Source organism: Mirounga leonina, unplaced genomic scaffold (assembly GCF_011800145.1).
Source record: "Mirounga leonina isolate KUSES-001 unplaced genomic scaffold, KU_Mleo_1.0 Mir_170, whole genome shotgun sequence".
Lineage (NCBI taxonomy): Eukaryota > Metazoa > Chordata > Mammalia > Carnivora > Phocidae > Mirounga > Mirounga leonina.
Window position 1 is genome coordinate 2,662,852 of NW_023270433.1, and position 21,578 is coordinate 2,684,429.

General features: G+C 64.1%; 1 protein-coding gene across 2 annotated transcripts in view; it reads right to left on the reverse strand.

Moving 5' to 3' along the window:
* RXRA (retinoid X receptor alpha) overlaps positions 1 to 21,578 on the reverse strand; it is an 88,576-nt gene that overhangs the window by 47,953 nt on the left and 19,045 nt on the right. Inside the window, exon 1 of one of the 2 annotated variants that reach the window (XM_035015489.1) lies at positions 5,224 to 5,268. The exons of the other annotated variant lie outside the window; for it this stretch is intronic. The gene's annotated coding sequence lies outside the window, so the exon portion shown is untranslated. Of the gene's footprint in view, positions 1 to 5,223; positions 5,269 to 21,578 lie in introns of those variants that run through there. 2 annotated transcript variants of the gene reach the window in all.

Sequence of the window (21,578 nt, forward strand, 5' to 3'; positions counted from 1 at the left end):
GTCTCCCATGCATGGGTCATGAAGGTGCCCCGAGACGGCCAGGGCTTCGCCCTCGGGGAGCCCACGGGAAGTGGGCAGAGATGTTGAAGGAAAGGGGCCTCCCTTAGTGCAAGTGAACAGGGGCAGAGCCTGAAGGAGAAATGAAGGAAAAGGTCTGGGAAAGGGTACTGCAAGGACAAGCAGGTAGGACAGGGAACAGCATGACGTCCATTTCCGCCGCAGAGGTGTGCGGGTAGGGCCAATGAAGTAGGAGGGGCCCAGGAGTCTGGCCCCAGGTCCCAGGAGCTGTGTCAGCAGGAGACTGCAGCACAGCGCCCCCCCACCCCCAGGGAGGGAAGGCGAGGGGCTCGCGGTCCGGCCCAAAGACAGAGGCAGGCCTCTCTTCTGGGCACGGGATGGAGTAGGGCAATCTGACCCGAGGAAACAAAGCAAAGTCACAGCCAAGGGCAACCCGGCTCCCACCCTGAGCTCCACTTGAGGGGCTCACACGGACTGCATGGGCTGGGCGCCAGGAGGGTCGCCTGTGTGCAGGGCCTCCAGCAACTCCAGACGGACACACGATCAGGTTGGGGCACCTCTGGGACCCCGAGCCCTCCGTGTACAGAGAACCGACCTCCCTCAGCAAACCCCAACTCTGCGCGGAGCAGCTGGGCAGGGCAAGCACCTGGGGGTCAGAGGCCCCCGCTCCCTGGCTGTGACGGAGCTGTCCGCCGAACTTGGTGAACCACAGCCCGGAGCTGGAGGGGCGGCGGACAGAGCATCTACCGCGCTCCCAGAAGACGGCTCCATGGGGACAGGGAAGGCGCCCTGAGCCTGGCTCCGAGCAAACAAACCAGCAAGGATCCTCATTTCCCTCGGGGCCACAGAGCCCCCGAGGGCAGGCTCCCTCTTCCTCCTCCACCTTGAGGAGATAGGACAGTGCCATCTGCCTGGGGGGGCTCTCCCCCTGCCCGGCCCTGCTCGCTTCCAGCTGAGTGTGCCCCTGATGCCCAAAGGCAGTAGCACAACACACCGGCCCGGCCCCCGGGGGCCGTGCTCGGTGCCCTGTCGCCTCCCCAGATGTGAGGCTGTGACCGACACAACACACCATACGGGAGCAGAAAGGAGAAAGCTGCGCCCCAAACAGAAACTCTGAATCCTCAGAACAGGGCACTGCCCGCTCCCCCAAATCCAACAGAGGGGGAGACCGGGCCATGTGAGACCCTGCTTCATCTCGTGGTGATGACCTTGGGGGCAGGCTCCCCACCACCCCACGCTCCCGCGGACACCCATGCTGGAGAAGGCGGTGGCACCTGGACCCCGGGTGACCAGGCCAGCACCCCGTGGGCCTCACCAGGCACGGGCCTGCTTCATCACCAAAACACTCATGCACTACGCAGGCAAGGCTTCGAGAAGGCCAGGCCACTCGAGTGACCCTTGACATGAGGCCCAAGAAGAGCCAGAGAGACAGAGTGACAGACGTCAAGACAGAGGTGAGGGGGTTGATGGAGCCACATGGGGTCCCGGAACCAAGGTCCACAGAGCTGCACACGAGCGGAAGACACCATTTATGGCCAGCCCATTCTGCCTCGAAGCATGGGGCAGTTCCATGTAGGGGCCTCCCGCCAAGGGGGCTGCACAATGGGGACCCTGCTCAGCTGGCCCCGCCCCCACCGGACGGACAGCCCCGGAGCAAGAGGGCTCCTTGGTCAGGTGGTCAGGAACTTGGGCCACCACCCCTGCACTAGGAGATGGCACAGGGTGACTGGGGGGTACCCAGCCCAGCCCATGGTACTGGACGAGAGCAGTGACCGCCCACACTGCCTAGGGGCCCCGGGAACAGAGGGAAGGCTCCCCCAGCCCCACAGCTCGGAAGCAACAAGCCTGGAGTTCTGTCTCCCACGAGGTCCCAGATGCTAAGCAAGCCTGGCCAGGCTCCCTGCTCCCAGTGCCGGCCCCTCACTAGGCTCACCCCCCAGCCAGGGGTCTCAGGGCTTCCAGGGGTTGCTGCTGGCCCGTCAGGAACGGCAGGAACGGCAGCAGAGCGTGACTGGGAGGAAGGGAGGGTGTGGGGCCAGGACACACAGACCAGGCGCGGCCTGGAGGTGAGCGCAGCCCAGCCCACAAGCCCGGCCAGCCACGGGGAAGTGCGTGCATCCTGCGCCCACCCACTGCAGCCTTCCGCGGGCTCCCAAAATCCAGTGCCCTTGGCCCTCACTGTGGCTTCCTGCCTCCTCAAACCCCGGTCTCCGGTGCAGGAAGCTCGGCAGGTCCCTCCCCAAAGCCTCTGCATCTACAGATGGCAGAAGGCCCCCGCCAGGTGCCCCAACGGCCACTGTAAATGCCAGCCGGGGAAGGGCGCTGCCAGGGTCCGCTGATAGCCCCGACGCAGGGGACCCAGCACAGGGCATTCAGGACACGCATCTCGTTGAGGCCTTTCAAAAAAACTCTACAAGCATCACTGTCTTTTTACAGACAGGGAAAGTGAGGCTCTGTCACACACCGTTCAACCTGCCCAAGGCCACACAGCTGGTCACCAACAGGCCAGTTGGCAAGACCAAGGCTGCCTGGGCACAAGGTACAGGGGGGAGTGGGGAGGAGGCAGCCGCAGAAGGAGAGGCAGCAGAGCGGGGCAGCAGGGGCACCGACGTCAGGGGCCCTGGAGGGAAACTGCGCCCCACAGGGGGTGGAGACCACTCAGGCCGGGGAGTGACGGACACCAGCATGCACAGCACACGCCCGCACGCAAGCCCTGCGGGGGCCCAGCAGCCGCTACCACCCACCCCCCGGCCCCGGGCAATGTCCTCAGGGTAGCAGGAGGGCACTGACCAGCACAGGACCCCTGGGGTCCTGGGTCCTCTCCCAGAGTGCTCTGGTCCCGTCCTCCGCTGGCCATGAGAAGGCCTGGCCAGTCCCAAAAGGCCAAGCCTCCTCCTTCCTCCCCAAGAGGGCAGGTCCCTTCCTGCAGGAGATCCCGATTTTGACAGAAACCAAAAATCGGTATTCCATTTTTGTTTAAAACGTAAACAGCGAGATACCTATCCACACTCGAGAAAAAGGCCACCCCAGAGCAAGATGACAGGAGGACCAACCTGCGTTGGGTGGGACACGGCGGCTGGCTTTCACTTTCTTTGGCTTTGATACAGAGCTACAGGGTGGTTGGTTTGGGGTGGGTTTTTTTGGGGGGGGTTACAGAATCTCAGCATCTGCCTGTCAGCCCCTTGTAAAAACTCCCCCACCTAAAAAGCCCCCTCCACACCAATGCAGATTTGATTTTCTCCAAAACTCCGCCCACCCCCAGAGCCCCTCCAACCTTGCCCCCAAGTAAGCTGGAAGGAGCCCGGCGGAGGGGGGGCAGGCAGGAGCTCCCTGCCCAGTACCCCCACCCACCCACCCATCTGCTTGGCTATAAGCTGAGAGGCCTGACCTCGACGAGAGGCCACTTGGCGAACTGGAACGTCGGTCCCCCCGAATGGTCCCTGGGCTGACCCGGACATGAACCAGGGTTTACTCCAGGCCGGGGCCTGTGGGAGCGGAGCCTCCACCAGCTGCCCAGAACCAACATCCCCAGCACGCCCCAGAGCTCCAGAAAGGGCCAAGGCCCCCCAGGGGACCCCCTCCCAGTCTCCCTCCAAGAAGATCCCCCATCTCCCAGACCCGGACTATGCCAGCCAAGTGAGCACCCAGGGGCCACGGCGATTCTGGAGGCAGGAAGGTTTCCTGTGGTGCCTGGGGCCAAACACATCCACAGCGGCCACCTCCCACCCTCCTCTTGCCCATGTTCTCTGGGCTGGCCCACTCTCCCCCCCCAGCCTTGGGAACCAGGTCATTTCCAGGAACACACCAGCTCTCAGACCTCTAGGCTTGGACAGGCTGTTCCGTGGGCCGAAACTTCCCCTACGTGTCTCCTGGCTCACTGCAACCCAATTTAAACACCTCCTCCAGGATGCCCTCCTGATCCTCCCAGCCAGAGGAGGGTCCTCTTCTACCACATACCCCCGAGAGGGCCCCAAGCTGGCTTCTCTGAGGCTGCTAAAGTCTGGGGGCTCCTGAAGGTAGGAGCCCCAACCGGTTCGTCAGGCATCCCTGGGGCCTGGCCTGGATAGCCTAGCCTAGGACCTGGCATACAGAGGTCCCACGTAAAGACTTACTAAATACATGGATAGGGTGCAGGTGGGAAAGGCAGGAATGAGCCGGGATAGACCTCAGGATTCGCCGTGGTCCTTAAAAACCAACCGAGCGAGCACCAAGTTTTAAAGAGATCCCAAGGCACCGACAAGCTGTGCAAGCCCAGCAGTTAAACCACCTCTCTGAGCAGAGATGCCATCACATATGAAGAAAGTGGCCAGGAGGAGGCAGGGGAAGTGGACGAGGGACAATGACGCTGGCCTTCCCTCATCTGTCCCCACAGGTGGTGAGTAGCAGGTGGCCCACGGCCAGCAGGCCCGGGCTGCATGCCTGGCCATAGGACCCCAGCTCCGACTCCAGGCTGGGCAGGGCCGCAGGCACCTGACTCAGCCCTGCTGGGCCTGAGTGCCCCTGTCCTCAGAAGGGCTTCAGCTCCCTTCATGTGTCACAGCGCTCACCAAGAGAACACTGCCCCTCCACAGGCCCCCTGCTAGGAACAGGCAGATCAACAGGGCTGGGCCCTGCCCAGGGACGTGCTGTCCAGAGTCAGACAGACTTTTCCAGGAGCCCATGGAGCTGTCAGTCACTGATGCAGAGCAGGAGGAAAGGCAGGCTGTCTGGGAGCAGACATCAGGGAGGGCTTCCTGTAAGAGGCACCACTCACCTTCCTCCAGCTACAACACAGTAGCTTCCTGCTGCATCCCCCCTCCCCCCCCAAAACGATCCCCGCACTCTGTGAGGACGGGACCGACACCACCGCAGGGAGGGCGGCAGACAGATGCGGGGGACCCCTGGCAGCAGGAGGCGGGGAGACCAGGGACCAAGTCCAGCCCCGCCCTCTTGTGGCCCAAGGCCACAGGAGACGGTATCACCTCTCCGGGCTCCGATGTTCTCTTCTGGAAGATGGGCTGATGAAGCCTCCAGACGCAGCTGCGTGAGGACGCACGTGGGGCGGGCTGAGCACGGTGCCGGGCCCCGCAGCAGCTGGGGCACCCGGGCACACAGCAGGTCCTCGATAACCAAGAGCCCCCGGGGGGCCTTCCGGCTATGTCACGCCCAGCCCGGGAGTAACCCACAGCACCCTCCCCACCCCGACCACGGACACTCCCACCTCACCAGAGCGCGGGTCTCCCGATGCCCCCTTCTCCACGGCCCTGGCTTGGCGGCTGCCTCGCTGTGTGGCCCAGGCCTGGCCCCTCATCCTTTCTGGGTACCTGCTTCCTCCTCCGTTAGAGACGGTCTCCAGCGCCCCTCCCCTGCTGACGAGCGACAGGCAGACGCCACAGCCAGGGCGAAGCCTGACCACAGGTTCCTAGAAGCCCAGCCCCCCACCCCGGCCCCCGCAGCAGGGGGCCTCGCTGTCCTGTGGGCCCCTGTCCTGCTCCCCTTCACCCACAGAACCAGGTACCAGAAGCGTTCTCAGCCAGCTCCAGGCCCAGGCTGGCAGAGTTCCCTTGGGGATCCTGGGCTGCTTGTGCAAGGTGGCCCCGTTCAGAACAGCAGAGCTGGGATGCGCCCCCAAGAGCGCACTCTCCTGCCATACCACGTCCCCTCCAGTCTGACCCGGAAGAATCCCAGGGACAGCGGCCTTCACCGTCCAGCCACCCACTGGCTATGTGACCCCAGCAGGTCAGTCGGCTCTCTGACCTGCTTCCCCCTCTGAACACCAAGCATCAGGACGCAAACCCGAGGAGTTACAGGAAGACTCCTCGCGCCCCCCGAGGTGGGGTGCCTAGAGCACAGTGGAAGATCGGTGGCTGCAGCCTTGGTGGCCGTCTGTCCTCTTGCAGGGTGGTCCAGGCACCAGGCCCTGCTCCAGGCAAAGGGAGAGGAACGCCCCCCGGTGCTGCCTCAGGTTCCCCACTTCCCACGGTCTCCTCGCCAGGGGGTCAGCCCAGAAAGGGGCCCACGCCCGGCCAGGGCATCCGTCAGAGGGCGCAGGGGCTGGGCCCTTGGCTGCACCATCTGCCACCAGACTGATACACGCTCACGGCGCCGTGTCCCTGGCCTGCCTGTGCTCCTCCTCCTTTCCCCTCCCTGCTCCTTCCTGCCCTGAGGGCAGCGACGGCACAGACTCCAAGCCCTGGGTTCGAATCCTGCCCCCCCCCACACCACAGCCCAGTGATCTACGTAAGATGGGCAGGTCACAAGGACTACGTGGGCCCAGGGTCATGTCACCCTGTCCTAATGCCACGACCACCGCCGCCAGCCTGGACAGCAGTCGGGGGAGAGTGACCTCTCCTCATCTCCCCAGGGAGGAAGCGGGGAGCTGGGCACCCAGACAGGGAGGCCTAGGCTGGGCCTGGCACCCCGGCTCCTAACACTGGGTCCTATGACAGGCTGGCAGGATGTTGGGAAACCCATGAGCACTTGGATTTCAACACCGCTGGCCGCGTCAGCGACTGGTTTCGACACGCTGCAGCACCCGGGAAAGGGCCACGGCCCTCCCGTCGGCCCGCCCACCCGCCACGCCATGCCACACCATGCCACGCAGCAGGGGAACGCTGGCCTCGGACACAGCGCTCTCAGCTCCCCTTGCCGTCCCCCAATTTGGGTGACGTCCCCTGTTCTCAGGGACACGCAGAGACAGGGGTCAGATCATTCCAAAGGTGCAAAGGCCACCCCCAAAACCTGTTACCCACACCCCTGGGCTGGGCTGCGGGCCCAGTGAGCCAGGGGGTACCGGGCCTAAAATCAGCCACCCAGCTCTGCTCCAGGCCTGCGCGCCACGGCCATGAATCGGGGACAAGATTCTCTGTGGACCTCGCCCGCAGCCTGGCGGCCTGGGGCACCCTGGAGGCGTGTGCTCACCCCACCGTTTACACGGCGGCCACTCAAACTGAGTGCACACGCGCCCGACCGCACCGCCCGGAGAGCCCGGAGCCAGCCTGTGGCCAACATGCCTTTGTTCAACTTGAAGCAAAAACAAGAGCGGGGCCGAGGGCAGCTCGAGGGGACCCCATGCTCCGGGAACAGGGTCCCACTGCACTCTCAGCGCAGTCCCACCCCACAGAAGGGGAAACGGAGGCCTCATGAGGACAAGGGATTCAGCCAAGGCCTCACCTGAAGGAGCAGGGCAGCTGGGACCCCACTCGGACCCACACCCCACTGCCTCCATGGGGCCAGCAGTGAGGAAGAGTTCCAGCTGGGGTGGGGGTCTGGTCGGGTGGCAGGTCAACGTTAAAGGCAAATCCTTGGGAATAGGGACTGTCTGCCTACCCGTCCAGGGCCCTACCACGTGCCGACCCCAGAGCCCGCCCGGCAGCCCCAGCGCTAACCACCCCCCACCCGGCTCCTGGGGCCAAGGTTCCCAGCATGGGCACCCCCCAGTCCACATGACGCAGCCTCACCCCAGGCCCTTGGGAGTCATCCCAAATGAGCTAGCAGAGGCACACTGCACTGGCCACTGCCTCCCTCCGGGACTATGGCCCCCCTCGGCCAGCCACCCAGCCTCCACCTCCCCTAGCACGTGTGGCCCAGGAGCATCAGGGCCCCTCCGGGCCCACCCCTCCATGGTCCGAGCTCCATTGCTGCGCTCCAGGCCCCCAGGCCCCAGCCACCCCGCAGCCTCACCTGGGGCTCTACCACACCGCGGGCTCTCAGGGGCCACCCTCCTGTCCAGGCACCCCCCCACGGGAGTCCAGCACAACACCCAGCCGACTGCTGGGGACAGCTCGGGGTGACGGAGGAGGAGGACTCGGCCATCACACTGCAACTGGTGCTCTGAAATCCCAAAAGGCTCCGCACAGCCAGGCCACACCAACAGAGACACTAAATTTCGAAGGAGGCGTGACCACATGCCCTTCATCAGACACAGGCTGGCCTGCCTTCTCACACCAGATGTGGGGACGCGGCAGAGAGCCCACTGGGGGAGACAGAGGGTGAACCCGTATGCAAATAAGGAAGGGAATGAGGAGGGGTGGAGAGGCAGGGAGGCCCAGGGTGGTTCTGGGGGCCCAGAGAGGCCTCATGGAGAACCGGGCGCAAGAGGAGCCGGCCAGGGCGCAGGGGGCCCAGTGCTCCAGGCAGTGGGAGCAGCCGGCCACAGGGGAGCCTGCAGGGGACAGAGCGGGCTCCGTCAGGCGGCAGTGAAGCCAGGGTTCAAGCTCAGGTGTGAGGACATCCAAACCCGTCACCCCACATGGCCCTCTGAGGCTCCTGAAGACATCCCCTGCTGAGGACAGGCGGTCCTCCTTCCTGTCCCCTCGTCAGGAGACCAAGGGCCGACCCAGGCTGTCGCAGGGAGTCCAGCCACGAGGTGCCCCCCACCACGTGCCCAGCACCCCACCACATCTTCAGCCCAGGGAGGCTCCAACACTTGAGAGGGAAAAGGACCCTGCCTGGCACATGCACACAGCTGACTCCCAGCTTATCCACCTGTCAGGGGTCTGGCACGATTTACATGCACACGTGTATGTGTGTGGCTGAGTGCAGGTGACGAAGGCAAGGCTTCCGGTGCTGGGAGGAGGGGCCTCCCGACTCAGCCTCCCCCCGGCCCCCTCCTGCCTCTGAACCATGAGGCTGCAGGAGACGGTGGGGCAGCTGGGGGACAGATGTCCACCTGGCCCACGAGGGGAAGGGACTTTCCTGAGGTCACCCAGCCACCCCAGGTGGAACCCTGAACCAGGCCCAGGACTCCCGAACCCGGGCAGCACCTGGGGGGCAAGGAGGCCCAGGACAGGGCTGGGGTTGTGGGGAGCTCTCAGGGACGATGGGGCCCAGACAGCCCTCACACTCAACACACACACGTGTGCACCACCCACAGAACGGCACACCTGATCTCTCACTCAGAGCAGGACAGCCAGCTCTCCAGAAACGTCCGCTGCCCAGGCCTCTTCACTCCACAGGGAGCATCTCTCCCACATGGCCGGGGCTGTCTGGCCCTGGGAGGGAAACCCCAGGCCCTCAGGGGCATCCTCACCGGAGCCCGGGGACAGCCAGAGCGAGGGTAGCTGCTATCCCTTCTGGAAGGGGCCTCAGCTGCTCATGGAGGCCTGGTCACACCCCGTCCAGCCCTGACCAGCCGCCTGCTGATCCTGTGGGGACACCGGGCACTGAGGGAGCCCAAGCTGGGGGCAGGCAGGGCCCCGTACCTTCGCTGGGAGGAGGCCCATCCAGGGACCCGGGCTAGCTCAGACAGGGCCCCGGAAGACATGGAGCTTTAATGTAACCGTCCCCGTGCCGACTTTCTTCTGCAGGCTGTTATTCCCCAGGATGAGGGCCTGGGGCTCCCTCAAGCCCAGGACCCCCAGGCTCAGGCTGGGGAAGCCCCCGACTGCAGCCCTCAGACAGTGGGAGGGACCCCCAGGCCCAGGGAGGCCCCAGATCCATCCTGCAGCAGCCAGGCTTCCGGGGTCGGCGGGGCAGCCCAGGCCTGGGGCAAAGGGCGGCCCCTCCAGGAGGGCAGAGATGGCTGCATAACGAACGGAGCAGTGTTTGTTTAGTAACAATTACACGGAGCAGGCAGAGCGTCTTATCGCTGAGTCTCTCCAGCAAGGCTGATCCCCTCAACCCATGTCAGGGAGCTCTGGGAACTTTTAGCTTAATTAGCAGCTCCTGCAGGGTCAGCAAAAATGGCCGGCTGGGCCAGGGCCCCGGAACCAGCGTGGCTGCCAAGGAAGGCGGGGCGGGGCCTCTGGGGCACCTGGAGAGGGGGAGGGCGGCACGGCCGGCCCCTCGCCGCCCTCCACCCACGCGAGTGCCAAGGACGGCTCTGTGCCCCTCGGCGGGCGCATCTGCCCCACGCACTCGTTGCACTGCTGGGCAAGTGAAGGCCTGAAGGCGGCATTCAGGGCAAACTCAATGCCCAGGACACCCTGCAAACGCCCCAGGGACAGAAGCCCACCACACGCTCCCCGCGTGACCTAACAGCTTGGCCAAGGGAGGAGAGCCTGCCTGGGTTCACGTCCCGTCTCCAGGGGGCTGGTTCCTGGACCACTCCGTGCCACCTGCCCACCGAGGCCCAAGACCACTGCCCTGGCCACCCCTCTGAGGCGCACAGTCTCCTCGGCCCTGCAGGAGCCGGCATCTAGGAGGCGGGGGTCAGTCCTCGGTCCCAGGGCACTGCACGGCCTCAGGCAAGGGACCCACCTCTCTGGCCCTCGGGTCCCCACACGCTGGGGACAGTCCCTCCGGGCCCTTCAGACCCCGACACGGAATTTCCAGGTGCTGCTTCTGGACGCTGGAAGACCAGGCCAGACAGAGACATTCTCCGGCCCCACCCGGCTCCTCACGGGGAGGCCCACGCCCACTGGGGAGGGACACTTCTCCCCGCCCTTGCACGGCCACGCTGGCCCCAGGCCGGCCTCTCCTGGCCTCTCCTGTCCGAGGGGGCCGGGGCAGGGAGCAGCCGCGGCTGGGGCCGGGGAGAGTGCGGCTTCCACGGCCCCGGGAGCCCGCCGCAGCCGGCTATTCTGCCGCCGACACCCCGAGGTAATGGGTTCCAGATGTGGCCGGTGCGGGAGGGGGGCAGCCCCGCGCCCTGCTGAGGAAGCTGGAAGCGGCCTGAGATAATGTGGGATTCCTGAGCCTGTGCCAAGGCTCATGGCCCCGGGAGGGGCGGCGAGCCGAGCAGTGGGAGAGGAGAGGCCGCTCCCCTCCCCACATGTCGGAGACCACCCAGGCAGCACCGATGCCCGAGACACCCCCCACCCCAGGACCACGGCCCCTCCACTGGGGGGGGCCCAGCATCTCCGAGCCTCAACCTCCCCTCCGGGACTAGCAAGACACCTCTCCCGAGGCTACTGCTGAAGCTCTCGGGGGCTGGCCTGAGATGCTGAAGAGGTGTCAAGCCCGACCCCTCCAGAGAGGAAGGGGTGCAAGCAGGCTCCAGACAAAAACCCTTAAGGCTCCAGCCAAGGCAGACAGTGCTCCCAGAGATCACTCGCCTGGCCCCGACTCCGACCCTCCAACTCACAGAGGGCCCAGCTTCATTGCTGGGCATCTGTATGCACCACCACCACTGGCCAAGTCCCCCACCCCACGTGGGACCCTTCTCCCAAATCGGGCCTGAGCTGGGCAGGACAATGGCGGGGGCGGGGATGCTTTCTGCCCGACACATCTTCCCTTCCTTCTATGGAGCATGCCAAGTGCCCCTCCTTGAGCCTGCCTGGCCTCTCGGGGCCACCCCTGGCCAGGGTTTGCAACCACCAAGGACAGACATAAAACTGGCCCAACTGGCCCACTGAGGGACAGGGAGGGCCCAGTCCACGCACAGCACAAGCCACTGGGCCTGGCACCCCGCCTCGGCCAGCTAGCAATGGCTAAGGCTGGGGGCCTGGCCGCACACTGCACCAGAACCCACTGTCCACACTGAGGCCCATGCACGCAAAGCCACGGATAAGCCAAGAACACTTAGGTCTCACGCGGGAACACGTGGGGCAGCTGCTTTTTTAGGAGCAGGCATACCTGCCAAATTCTGTCCACAAGGGGAGGGCTGGGCCACACTCCGGGTGCACCCAGGGCCCAGATGCCTCCTTGGCTCACCCACCTGTACCAACGCCCCCAAAGGAAACAGAAGACAGGCAGAGGGGCTTTGGCCAGGGGCTGGCGGGCTGCTGGGGTGTGGCCCTGAGTCTCCATCTCTTCATCTTTAAAGGGGGCTCTTGAGAGGACCCCGCGAGCCAGCACACATGGATGCTTTCCCGAGGCCTGGTGCGCAACCAGCACCCTGACCCCGGCTACGTTCCCCACCCAAACCTGCACAGCCTTCACCGTAGGAAATGTCCCCAGACACTGCAGGACTGGCCCCCTCACACACAGGGTGACAGGGACAGGGCACAGCCCTCTCCAGCCTGTCTCCTCCTCTGTAAGAGGCAGGGTACACAGAGGGGAAGGGATGGACACCCGCATCTATAATGTTCAAAAGGCCAGGACCACCAGCCAGGGCCAAGGGGCCAGCCCCGCCTCGGGCACTCGGAGCCCACACACCCAGCTCCTCTCCCCTGACCGGCCAATACCAGGGGCCCGGCTGGGTCCCAGGCAGCTCCAAGGTCACCACAGGCAGAACTGGGCAAAGCACGGTCCCACAGATGGTCTTCCCCAAACTCCCAGAGCACCCTACGGCCACCACATCCCTGCCCCTGCCCGGCAGACCCCAGCTCAGGTCACCTCTAGCAAGAAGCCATCCAGAGGGTCCAGAAGAGGCCAAGGCCAGGCGGGGCTCAGCTTCTAAGCTGTAAACTGCCCCATTAGGCTGCTGGGACCCATGATATAGGGACCCAAAAGGCGCTGCCATCATTACTGTCAACAAAGACACCAACCCCAGGCCTTTCCTGGAGCCTCTTAGCAGATCAGCTGGGGCTCCCGGTGCCCACACGTCGGACGCTCACCCTACCTTCTGCCCTGCCCATTCCAGGGCTTCTGCACCCTGTCCTTGAACACCTGGACCTCACCAACAAGACTCTGTGGACCTCGGAAGTTCAGCCCAATGAGATGTCTTAATTCAGCTTGAGATTTAGAAGGAAAACAAGATCAGTCCCGTCACCACCGTGGAGAGTCTAGAAGAGCAGGCGGGAGGAGGAGCATGGGAAGAGGAGAAAACCACTGTCTCTCAGGATGAGTTGGGGCTTTTCTAGCTGGAAAGTTAAGGGAGGCTTTTCCCCACGCTGCTACAGCAAGTGCAGATGACAAAGTAGAGGACTCAAGGTCCACTCACAAGTCACAGGGCCGCACCTGCCCGAAAGCCGCCCCCTGCCCCCAGCCATTGGCACCAGAGAGGGGCGCTGCCCTGGATGTGGGGGTGCTCTGGGTGTCAGAAAGGGGCCGCGCCGACCTTGCTGGGGCCGCACTACTCTACCGGCCGAGCGCAGACGTGCACGGAGTACCTGGCACGGCCCGGACGCGGCGCTCCCGGTGGCGTCCTCACCACCACGTCCCCTCTGGCCACGTGACCCACCGGGGGCCCTCCCAGAAGTGCTGCCGGCAAGTCCTAGAAGCCAGACAGCAGCAAAGAGCCACAGAGACACGGGAGCCCCTGCAGGGGTGAGGGGTGAGAAGCAGGCCCACCAGGGATGGACGCTCAGATGGGAAACCAGTGAGGTGTGAAATTAGTTGATCCTCTAAATGGACGCCTTCCTCCCATTCCCTCCTGGCAGGGAAGGGGTGGGTGCGCAGCCCGTGGGCTCTGCAGGGGAGGGGCCTCCAAAGCAGCCCTGCCCTGGCTGGATGTGTGGAGACAGAGAGCAATGCGGTCCCGCTGCCCACAGGCCCGTAGCCATCGCTCGGGGTCCATCCATCAGCAGACACGGTGACCCCCAGGAGGGTCTGTGTCCCCGGGCAGAGCACTGCAGAAATGAGCACCCAGCACCCCCAGGAGGGGAAGGGGTGGGAGGGAGGGGCGCCAGCTTCACCAGCGGAGCTCCAGCAGAAAGAGAGTGGGCTGGGAGGGAGGCAGGGCGAGGGCTCAGGCATGCAGTGAAGTGAGGCGAGCCCCGCCAGCCTGGCTCGGCCACAGCCGACAAGGGACACACGGAAAGCGGTGGTGGGCGCGGCTCCAGTGCAGACCCTGAGTCTCACTCCGGCGGGGCCCCCGGTCTCTCCTGCTCCGAAGAACTGGCTGCAGGTGCGTCCGTGCCCAGCCCAGCACCTGGCTCAGGGTAGACACTCAGGAAGCTCCGGAGGCAGCTCGGCCACCTCGGAATACGTCATGCATTCATTCGGCGTGCCCCGTGGAGGCTGCCGGGTACACGGTGGCCACAAGGCCAGCTCCGCTCCTACCCTCTCCAGGCTCACAGTCAGGCAGGGACAAGCCACCCAAGTCATGGAGCTTGGGGCACAAGGGAGAAACACTGGGGCTGCAGGAGCATCCAGTGGGGACCCCAACTTGGGCGAGGGGTCCAGGAGAGGTCCCCATCCCAGGCAGAGACCTCTGCCCGAGACATGAGGAGGAGCAAGAGACCCTGTGGGGTGGGCTGGGCTGGGGGACGCCTACACCTGCGCTGAGGCCCCAGGCTGGGCAGGGGCTGAGGGACGCAGGGTTAGCCCAGGAGTGATGGGGACCCACTGAAGGCATGGGGGGGCAGTGCCACCACAACACAGACAAGCACAGCTCACCCTTCGGAGCCGTGTCCCCTCCCAACCCAACTGACAGGGGAAGTGGGACGAAGACCAGGAGAGGCGGTGCAAGCCAGGGGGCGAGCTCAGGGCTGAGAGGGGGCCACAGCTGGCGCTCCTCCCACCAGCGGGGGGCCGGGCCAAGTTCAATGGCCACACCGTAGGGGCTGTCCCCATAGGAGCTGAGCCGCCAGCCCAGCAAGGCAGGGGGAACATCCCGGCTCCCAAGGGTGCTCACTGCAGGGGACAGACACTGTTGTCCCCCGTCTGCAGACTGACAAGGGAATCTCTGACCCAGGTCAGACCTGGAGGACACCCAAGGCACCCAGACTCTGAGCTCTTGTTCTGGAACCTTCCACCACCACCTGGTCACTCAGGCAGATGGAGGGCAGTCCTGAGAGCCACAGGCCTGTCCCTAAACAAGGAACCTCCAGAGTCCCTCTGATTTTAATCAGAACCATTAGGCGCTTGCCTGGCAGTCAGAAAACACACATTGTAGTTCGACAAAGCTTGTCACCAATAACTGATGGTACCACCACCGAGGACGCGGAGTCTCGGAGGAAGCCTTTAGTCCCCAGGAGCCCCAACACCTCCATGTCCTCCGCCCTAGGTGTCACCTGCACCCACCCGCCCCCCCATCGGACAGACTGGGGCTGGACGGGGCAGGGAGAGGAGGACAGGGTGGGAAGCACAGGACAGTGGGGCAGGGCCTCAAACGGGCCTCTGCACACCGTAGGCCCTCAGCTCGAGCTGGTCATGGGACCCAGGGCAGTGTCCAGAGGAGGGGATGGGAACAGCAGAGAACTAGTCACCTGCCTGGAGGGAGGCCTCAGTTTCCCCATCTGTGAAATGAGAACATTCAATAGGATCTCCAAGTTCCCCTCCAGCACTGGCACCAGGTGCCTGACCCAGAGAAAGTTCCAGAATCATTAGCTGATAAACAAATCAGCAAAATGGTTACTACATAAATTTGATAAGTCAGATGGCAGGGCACGTGGGAAAGTCAAGTCGCTGACACCAAAAGGCCCACTCTACGCCATCAGATAAGATCCAAGCGGAGCCGGGGAGAGGAGGTGCTTACCAAAGGGAGCTGTGGGCCCAAGCCCGGCACAGTGGGGGCTCCTCTGGAAGGAGGCACCCCAGAAATCTTGCCAGGCTTCCTGGATTCCAAGACCACCCAGAGGGGGCTCCTGGACCCCAGACCAGGAAGACAGGGCTCAGCTGGGGCTCTGACAGCCACCGGGGAAGGAACCCCCTCTCCACAGCCTTCCCTGCCACAGAGAGCAGTCTGGGGGGGGCCTGCCTTCCTGAGAGCCCAGCGCCCCTGATGTGTGCCCTGCTTCAGCCCCGTGGCTACCCTCTGGCACAGGCGGAGGCCCCAGGCCACCTGCTGGGGGCAGCCCAAACTCACAGGGCCCCAGGGCCTGGATGGGGCCATCCCCCCTGGAGATTCGGGCGAGCACTCCTCCCTCAGCGGCCCCAGATCCCAGGCCTAGCCCCACACTAGGCAGGCCCAGAGTCTGAAGCACCTCCTTCCCTGCCCAAGACCTGTGGCTAGAGAACCTCCGGCAGCCCTGGGCACCGCCATGAGCCATAGTGGCAGCAGCATCCAGAGAGGCACCCAGGAGTCCTTCGGAAAAGGAGGCAGGCTCGGAGGGGCCACCCTGGCATCTGGGGCTGGTGCAGGGCCACGGGGCACGATCCTGTGATCAGCAGGGGCGGGAGCAGGGACGGCACAGCTGCTTCCTGTCGGCTCAGCCCCTAGCCCTGGAGACCAGCGAATGCGCAGTGTGTCACAGCTCAGGAGGCAGCCAGGCGCCGTCCCAGGACCCCGCGGCCCGGCTGGGGCGGACCACAGCTCCCCGCAGTGACCAGCAGCTCCCCACAGTGACCCGCAGCTCCCCGCAGTGACCAGCAGCTCCCCACAGTGACCAGCAGCTCCCCGCAGCTCCCCGCAGTAACCAGCAGCTCCCCACAGTGACCAGCAGCTCCCCGCAGCTCCCCGCAGTAACCAGCAGCTCCCCACAGTGACCAGCAGCTCCCAGCCCAGCCCAAGGACCCTGGGACAAGACACAGAGAAAGCAGGGCCTTAGGGAAAGGCCTCCTCGGAGAGGGGCCGAGAGGAAACCAGCCCCAGGGAGGACATCACTGCTCCACTGTCCTGCCTGGCTCCCTGTCCCCTTGCCGGCCCTGGGACCCCGGCGGCTCCAGAACCTTCCCCTGCCCTTCGGTGGGGTGGCGAGGAGCCTCAGCTGCCCTGCCCAAGAGGGAAACAGACAGGGGGCAGCCTGGGGCTGGGGCCAGGGCGCGAAGGCTGTCACGGGACCTTCCAAGCCCCAGTGGGAGTGGGGGTACAACCTAGGCTCAACCCTAGCTTGTTCTGGACCCCAGGGCCACCGAGACCCTGCCCTCTCCTGGGACTCGGGCCACAAATGACTCCTAGGCTTTTGACTGTGTTATTAGCAATGTGAGTGAGGGGTCTTTGTCAATCTTCAGGAAAAATCAATCCAGGCCCGCTGATGGGGAAAGGGGCATTAGCCACCTCCCCGGGGTCCCACCCTCCGCAGCCCAGCACCTCCGGCAGACAAAGCCATGCTCAGTGTCCCCTGAGAGGGGGATGAGGGACTGGGGGGCTGGGAGGAGGGCGGGCGCCCGGGCAGGAGCACTGGAGAGAGGGTAGAGGCAGGAGGAAGGAGACGTGAAGGCAGGAGAGGAAAGTGTCCAGCGGGGGGACAGGGGAGGGGGAAGGGGGACAACCACAGCGACTAATTAACTCATTACTACTGGATAATTATGTCAGGGCATGCTCCAAAACATAAGAGGCCCCGGGGCCGCCCTGTTAAAGCCACTGAGCCCTGCACGCCCTCACCAGGCTCTGCACACCCTTGGGTGTCCACTGCTGGGCCTCAGTCTCCCCCAGGGGCAGAGTGAGATCAGTGGCTTTCAAATCTGGCCCTAAGGCACCCTCAGATGGAGCAGGGACCCCCAGAGCCCAACCCAAAAGGCACAATCACCCCCTCGCTCTCACCCCAGATGGCCAAGGACAGCTCTCCAAGGCCCATTTCTGTACCCCAGTCCTCGCCCGGCCTCCGCCCAACCCCCAATCACTGGCTACAGACCTGGTCTCCTCCTGGGCCTCATCCCAAGCTTCTCCTGTGCCCAGGAGTGCTCAATAAATGCTCCCTGAACTGAATGGGCCCCTGTCCCGTGGCGGGGGCGAGAGGGAGGCTAGGCCCATGAGGGCACCACCTGCACCTCTTCCTTCCTTCCGTCCTGGGACCCCCACCCCTTCCCTGAGCTCACCATGGCCAATCACAGGGCTCCTGGCCCTCCACCCGCCTGCACAGTATGCTTTCACACACAGGCCACACTCAGACCTGCCAACACTCCCAAGGTGGCCGTTGCCATCTCCCAGAGACCCCAGCCCCGGCCCAGGCCCACCCCAGGAATGGCCTGTCTCTGGCAGGGCTGAGCGCCCTGCCTGGTCCTGCTGACAACCTGGGCCAGGAGGGAGGCGGGGGACAGCCTGCCTGACTGCTCTGCTGGAACCACACCCAAACAGAAGCCTGGAAAGGCAGATTCCTGGATTCCTGGAGAATTCTCTGGAACTGGACCCTTTGGTTCTCGCACACAACGCTCCCACGATTCTCCAGACCTCGGACAGGGCCTCTGAGACCTGCCTGGCCCCAGCTCTTGACCTCCCCACACAAACCCAGAATTCCTCTCTCACCTTTGGGCCTTTGTATATGATGTTCCCTTGTCTGAACCTGCAGGATGTTGCTTCTTCCAGGAAGCCTTCCCGAAAGCTCCACCCCAGCCCAGGTTAATGAGGGCCTTTTCCCAGGACGGCCACTGCCCATGTCCTGCCCCTCGCCCCAGCTCTACCCTGCACCCTCACCTACCTCCTGCCCAAATGCGGCCACTGACTGACTGGCCTCCTGCCCAGCTCATGGCTCATCAGGGCAGGATCCTCATGAGGCAAGGACACCCAGGCTGGGCTGGGCAAGGCCTGCCGTTTCAGCTCTGACCAGGCAAAGAGCTCACACCTGGCCGGGGGCCAGTGCACTGGGACAGCCCTCACAGCAGTGACGTGGGGCCTCCCATGGGGACCGCTGTGAAGGAGATGACAACCAGGGTCTGTCCATGAAAACACAAGGGAGCATCACACCTCATTCCAGCCATGCCCCAGTGTCAAAAAGATCCCGGGGCCACCCGCAATCGGTTTCCCTGCCACTTCCCCGTGTTCCCCGGGGCACCGTGGACAGTTGAGGCATCCCCAGCTTTCCACTGGGTGGCCCAGGTCACAGCTGATATTTTCTGCCTCCTCCTTGGCTGACACTTGTCCCTGCTGATCTGGGGTTTGCTACAAACTGTCTCCAAGGTCTTGTCCTATGATAAGGTAAGTCAAAGGTCACCAGGGCAAAACTGATAACCTTATGAAGAAACCATGATTTACATACAAGTTTCTAAAAACATAGGCTCTGAGCTGATGGAAGCCCTTTCTGCCTCCTTCTGGCCCGTGTCTGTGTTCCAGAAGGTTCTGGCTCACAGAAATCTGACTTCTGGTGAGGTGGGGCATTTTCTACCTAAAATCTGCTCTTGATGATGTCCACCACAACCAGTCCCCTGGACACCAGGGCCAGCTTGGGGGGGGGGGACGGTCACTGGGGCCTCGGAAGCTGCCACCCTGCCCGCGGACACAGCCGTCCCCAGGCCTGCGCTCACTGCGAACAATCCTAGCAGACGGGCAGAGCCTTCCACCCTCCACCCCCACCCCTCTGGGGAAGCACCTGACATCACAGCTACAGGAGCGGGGCCAAGGCGGGACCCAGCTCCGTGCAAAGCCCCCTTTCCCGGGACCTGCCGGAGCCCCGCTGAGCAGGCAGGAGGCGGCTGCCCCCGCCTAGGCAGTGACCTCCGGCCAGGTTCTCCCCTCCACCTGGGGCAGGAACCAAACCCGTCCAACTGGCCCAGACACTCTGTGCCTGGCGACTATCTGTTCCATCGCATTTCTCCACAGCACCAAGCAAGCGACTGCAACGGGCTATGGGACAGATAAGGAGATGCAGGGTGTGGGCTGGGGGTGGCTTCTTGCTTTGTTTTGTTTTGTTTTGTTTCCGTGTGCTCCTTGTGCCTCCATGGCTCCCCAGCCCGGTGCAGGGCCCGAGGCTTCCCGGGGGCACCCAGGGGCCTGGGCGCCGGCGCTCAGGGTCGTCTGCCTGCTGGGTGCTGGGCTGGGAGGAGGCAGGCCAGCGGGGCCCCAGGGAGATGCCCTCTGTCACAGGGTGGGGGCTGGGCCATCCCTGGGGCAGGGTGAGGCTGGGGCGGGGTAGCCAGTACTCCCCGACAAAGCCACTCTTTCCCACCTGCCCGACAAACCTGCCACCAGCCAGGCTGTGACCTTCCCTTCCAGCAGGGCCGTGATGAGAGAGTCCACCCTTCCAAGTCCTCGGCTCAAGGGTGTCCCAGTCCGAGAACCACTAACCAGGACTGTCACCAGCACGTGCCTGGCACCCAGGGCTCTCAGGCCCTTCACTGGGGGAGAGGGACACACGCCCTGGGGTGAGGCACTAACTGTCCCCAGCCTTCCCTGGGTAGAGGGTGGTCTGGCCCAGCCGCCCCCACGTACATGGTTGGAGCACACAGTGGGGTCCCTCAGCCCCCACAGGCCTGGCCATCCATCAGGAATCTTTCTCATGAGCCCGGCCTGACTGCCACATCCTACGTGTGTTCCAGGTATGAGCTAAACAATTCTTTTCCACATCACAAAAACCCAAGGTAGGACTTTTTCTCCCCATTTCACTATGGAGGAAAGCCAGGCTCAGAGGGGCTGAGTAACTTGCCTGGGGTCCCCTGCTCCCCGGTGGGGGTCACCCACAACAGCCTGACACACAGTCCATAGGGTTGGGGGCCAGGAAGTCGGGTGGGGGCGCGGCCACTTCCCAAGAAGGCCCCCATCTGCCCTAGCCCCCCAGGGTGGGAGGGAAGAAAAACCAAGCCCAGCAGGGTTCATGCTCTCCCAGCCAGCTCCCCGCGGGCGGCACAGCCCTGCCTCTCTGGGGGGGACATTGAGGCCCGGCAGCCATCCCAGAGGGCAGGAGGCTGCCCCCAAACCCAGCCATGGTCAAGCCTCCCCGACCCAGGGCTTGTCTGCCACCAGCGAGCAGACCAACCTCAAAACCCCCACTCCCCTGGGACCTGGGTGCCACAGGCCTTTCCAGAACATGTGGACTCCAGGGCAGACAGAGCCCAGGGACCTGGGAGAAAATCCCCAGCAGCACTGCAGGCTGTGTGACGGATGGGTCCCTACCTGCCTCTGTGGTGTTGCCAGGACCCGGCGGCCTTCCAGGCTGGAGAGCACAGAGGGCAGAAGCTGGGTACCTCCCCAACCCTCAGCAGCCCTCACTGGGCCCTGGCCACAGACACGTGCTGTCTTCTCTCTCCTTTTGGGCTCCACCGCCCCCCTCAATCTCGGCCTGTGCCTCTCCTTCCCCACCCCACCTGAGATGTGAAGCCCCAGTGAGAAGCTGACAAGCAGGCCTTGCTGAGCCCTGAGCGCCGCTCACCAGTCCAGCCCTCCTGGGGGCAAACCAGGAGGCTGCGGCCAGGAGGGGGTGGGGACGGGAGTGTTGCCGGACACCTCCAGGACCCACACTGAGGGCGGGGCTGGTTCGGCTAATAGTGCTGGCCGGCCAGGACCCGCTGGACAAGGGCTCCCACCCCCTCCAAGGTGGACTAGGAGCTCAGACCACCCGGTCGACCCAGCACGGCTCACACCGACCCGGGAAGCCCACAGATCCCGGGGCCTGGGCCCGCACCTCTCCCAGGTAAGGATGGACCCCAGGGGAGAAAAGAGTCAGACGCAAGCAGCCGAGGACCTGCTCCCCTTGCCCTGGGGTGGTGGCCAAGCACTGTGCAGACAAAGGGGAGCCAGACACAGAGAAGGGCTCACAGATGCCCAGCCACAGCCCCATCTGGACCCCAAAGGCCAACTTGGGCAGATGAGAGAGGAATGCACATTCTTCCTGGAATTATATGTCCTGGTCCTTTCTACAACGGAGACCCCACTCATGCAGCCTCCTGCGAGCAGAGGAGCCAGTCTGGGGGGGTCCCTCTGGTCCAAACACCGCAGAACTCTGGGGCAGGCTCCCAAACTCCCCAGTGAGACTCCCTGTGGCCCCTGAGGCTGTCCAAGGCCTGGAAGGCCCGTGGGAGCCAGCAGGGAAAGTCAGAGTGCACAGGTCTACCGAGGGAAGCCACTGCTGGAGAACTCAGATGATCGTCGCCTGAGGCATACGAAGGGCCTGGGGCACAGGAGGGAGGTCTGACCCAGATCGGAGACTTAGAGCGACAACAGAGCTCCTGAAGATTTAAACCTCACGCGATGCCCAACCACACGTGCACATGCATGGAGCCGT